Source organism: Nicotiana tomentosiformis, chromosome 8 (assembly GCF_000390325.3).
Source record: "Nicotiana tomentosiformis chromosome 8, ASM39032v3, whole genome shotgun sequence".
Lineage (NCBI taxonomy): Eukaryota > Viridiplantae > Streptophyta > Magnoliopsida > Solanales > Solanaceae > Nicotiana > Nicotiana tomentosiformis.
The window spans coordinates 103,509,777-103,514,576 of NC_090819.1; positions in this window are offsets into that span (position 1 = coordinate 103,509,777).

The window sequence follows — 4,800 nt, forward strand, 5'->3', positions numbered from 1 at the left end:
GGTGGAGGTGTATCACCATACCACAATCCCAACACAAAGCAGCCCTGCCGCCTCACCCCAATATATGCAGATAGAGGTGTATCACAATACCACAATCCGAACACAAAGCGGCCCTGCTGCCTCACCCCAATATATGCGGATGGAGGTGTATCACAATACCACAATCCCAACACAAAGCGGTCATGCTGCCTCACCCCCAATATATGTGGGTGGAGGTGTATTCCACAATACCACAATCCCTACACAAAGTAGTCCTACCGCCTCACCCCAATATACGTAGGTGGAGGTGTATCACAATACCACAATCCCTACACAAAGCGGTCATGCCGCCTTACCCCAATATATGCGGGTGGAGGTGTATTCCACAATACCAAAATCCATACACAAAGCAGTCCTACCGCCTCATCCCAATATATGCGGGTGGAGGTGGATTTCACAATACCATAATCCCTACACAAAGCGGTCCTACCGCCTCACCCCAATATATGCGGGTGGAGGTGTAATCCAATCACAATACCATATATAAACTCAAAGCAACATAGTTTGTCATTACATTTAACGTCGTAATTACTCATATCATTGGAATACTTCATGTTCATGCTCATCATGGAGAAATATAACTCATTACATTAGCGCATGCATGTTAAATCAATATGTCGATTTCAATGGCACATGGGCCCAATTCCTTTTCTTAAGGTTCATCGTCATTTAACAAACTACATCTCCCTTCCATCTCATTATTCACTCCCTTGACCTCTTGAGGTCATTATCTAGGTTCATGACTCTTGGGGACTTAACAATCAAAGTCATTTACATATATTATTTCAGAAGCATACAACTATAGTTGAAACCATTGGGACATACAACACTTCGAAATTCTCATTTAGGCAACGATCACATTTCATGTTCATACTATCACTTACTTGTACTTGCCTTTGGGTGATCATAGAACATTAAGAGCATTTAGAACATTTAGGAACATCATAGTCTTTACTCGCAAGAACGCAGGGGCTTATAACACATTGGAAACAAAAGTACAAATATGTACATCTCATAACCTTTCACATCCTATATCACGTAATTCGTACTTTCAACCACTTACAACATTATTATTTCATTGTCTCTCTTGGCCATACATATGATTCTTCTTTCATGGCACAATGGACGTATTTCATATTCCACACTTTCATATCTTTCCTTTCATGGATCATCATCCTAAATATCAACATATACAATATCCCAGAAATCATAACTTTAGGTTCTTTAGTAATGAAGACTTTAAACACAATGGATTTCTTCTTGAATTACTTTTTCCCTAAAATGACAATACACAATTTCCACTCACGAATATGTAAGAATGCAAAATACATTGAAAATGCTCACTAAATATAGCATTAGCTAAAACAGCCACATATGGGCATCACTTGGGTTCATAAGCTTTTAGGCAATTCTATTTTCAAAGTCAATTTTTGAATAGTTGAATAAAAGCTCATTTCATAATCTTTCTCACATCATCTCATTTCATGGGCAATATTGGCCACAAGTATAACTTTCACTCTTGGCACGTTGGCCACACTTTATATCCCCAATTCACTTATTTCACTTCCAACCATCTTTATAGATTATCAACAATAAGACATTTCCAATCAATACTTTAGGTACACATATGAGCAATTAAGAGTCTTAAGCATATTGAGTTTTCTCACACAATTTGACATTATAACCTTCCTTTGAAACACCACTCAAAGACATAGCATTTTAACACACATATCATTCTTGAACACATTCCCAAAAGATAACATAATGTGATAGGAACATTCAGAATATGTTTTGAATACATAATTCTCGACACTTTGCTTATTTGGGACATTCAAATTTATTGGGAACAACCCGAAACATAGAATAAGGAACTTGAGACATCCATACTTGAAACTTATGGGAACATCATTGAATTCAATTCTAAGAAGGAAGTTTAGCCAACATACCTCGCTTTGAGCTTTCCTTAAATTACTAAAACGTTCCGAAAATTCTAGCAATCCCAATCTATTTTGATACATAACAAAATTAAACCATAATTAGAAAGATATTCATGATCTTAGCTCATTTGAGCATTTTATCAAACACTAGGCGTGCAAATTTGGCTACAAGGTTCTTCTACAAGATTTCCTTCACTCCTCAACCCAATCTTTACTTATTTTAGCCCAACAATCTTTCCACAAATCTTATTGGTAAATAAATGTATAAATAATACTCTCATAACCACGAATCATACTCCTAATCAACCATCTTCTACCCAAATTCGAAATTGAAAACTAGGGTATGGAACTTTACCTCTTAGATGAAGAACTTGTGAGATTTCCTTGTTGGATTTCAAAGTTTGGACAAGATCTTGATGAACAAAACACTTCATCTACTTCCTCTCTCTAGAACACTCTCACTTCTCTCTAAAAACCTCAGATAATTGCCTCAAAATAAATCCCAAAGCCTATTTATCAAAATGGGGTCGGGTTATGAAAATAGAAAAACTAACCCTCCGAAAGCAGGTCTGCGGTCGCATAATGGACAGCAGAATGGGTATGCAGGTCGCAAAAATCAGTGCCCAGAACTTAGCTGTTCTGGTCCATTCTGCGACCAGTTTGCGGTCGCAGAAGCACTTTCGCGATCGCAGAATTGTCGCAGAATCTCTTTTTTCCAGCCTTTGGTAATTTGGTCATAACTTCTTGTAGGAGTGTCCAAATGACAAACGGTTTGAAGCGTTGGAAACTAGACTCAAAGGGATTTAATTTTATAGTAGAGAATCTACTAAGTAGTTTTAGTTTGGTAGCATCATGCGTTTGAAATTAGATCTTGTGCGAACTCACTTGAAACTTTATCCCATCATAAAATTTTCAACTTGACTTAGCCTTGGGGCTTTTCTTAGACCATAAACCATTCTTAATGCACATCATACATATATTATAATGATCAATTGATATCATTCATATAATAGTCCTTGTCTACACATAAAATAATATAATTAGCGCACATCAACTTTTTAAATAGCGCTTAAGTACTTTGAAATTTTCCGGGGTGTTATAGTTTCGAAGGCCAAGCGTTGCTCATTGATAGGATTATACGATTTGCATGCTGATTAATGAAATTGTAGATTTCCGGTTATTAAGCCTGCTGTGTCTAGGTGACTCGTGCAGTAAGGAATAATGAAAGGACCATTGGGGAGATCCCAGAAGTGCATAATAAACCATATTGGGAGGTGCATCATTGACTCTTATTAAGATGAAACAGTGGTGTCCTATAGACAGGATCTCTAATGTTTAGAACTTGGAGCTAATTTTATCATTACACTCAACCCTATAGACATGTTTTCTAGGTGAACAGTGTGATGCAGTAATGAATGAGATGATTAAACTCCTATAGGCATGGTTTCTAGCGAACAGTACGAGATAATAGCAAATGAGATGATCAAAATCCTATAGGCATGATTTCTAATGAATATGCTGAAATGAATTGAAATCAATGACATTTATTCCTATAGGCAGGATTTCTAGTAACACGTAGCAGTAAGCATAATTGCAGCACTTTGAATTCATGTTTTCTAGCAGACCGTGTGTGTGTGTGTGTTTCCCCTAATGGCATGATTTCTATAGTGCACATAGTGATGGAATAGCATATATATAACAAGTAAATCATTGAGTCCTATAGGCATATTATCTACCCATTTGGTATGCAAATATTAGAAATCTACCCATTCCCCACTTCACTAACACCCCAATCGTCAAAGTTATTACAGGACCATTAATGACTAAGATACAAATGTTATACAAATAATGACAATAGGCCCACAGCAGGCCCAAATGAAATACCCAGCACTTTCTGGGCCTTCAACAATTCTCACACAGCATACCCAAACTTCTAACAAGGAGCCGTATTCATCAACACAACCCCAGAATCCATAGAGGAGCCCAAAGTCAATTCATATAACCATATTTCCAAGCATTGCATCATTTAAACCAAACGACTTAGATATTCAGCAGATAATAGGAAGAAAGGGTTGCGTGGGGTAGTTCAAGTTTCAGGGAGTGACTAAAGACCCAAATCCTAGTGTGTCAGAGTTCACAAGGGTCTCAAATGGACTTCGAGCAGTGCTCACACTAGGAGGTCAGTAGTAGCATAAGTAGCAAATCAGGAGAAAGGACAATGGCTGATGGACAGAACTAGGGGTACACTTATAACCTAAAGTAGACATAGCCAAGTTGAACATACAGAGCAACTCATCAAGAAGGCCAGTAGGTTCAGCAGGATTTCCATACATAGCAAAGTATCACATAGACATCCACATTTTGAAAGAGTTGGGGAAGAAATAGGTTTGCATGGGTATACAGAGATTATCATGTATAGATGCATGATACTAAACCAGTTGAGACCTAAAAGGTCCAAATTAAGCTAAGTATGCATCCTAGTATCATAAGATAATCATATTAACTCTCATCAGGAAACAAGACTGCATTGAGACATGATAGGGAGCACACATTATGACAAAACCACATGTGGGAAGGGTCAGGGGAGAAACAAGTTTGCAGTCACAGATGCACAATACAAACAAGTTAAAACCTAAGAGATTATGCTAAACATACATCCTAGTGTCATGCTAATTAGTATTTAGACATGATAGGGGATGCACATTGTGACATCCCAAATAATCACTGAAAGAACAGGAAATCAGATGAACCATAGGCATATTGGGGAACATATTAGCACAGAAGTAAGATTATAGAGAATGGTCTTAATGCAAATTGAAACACA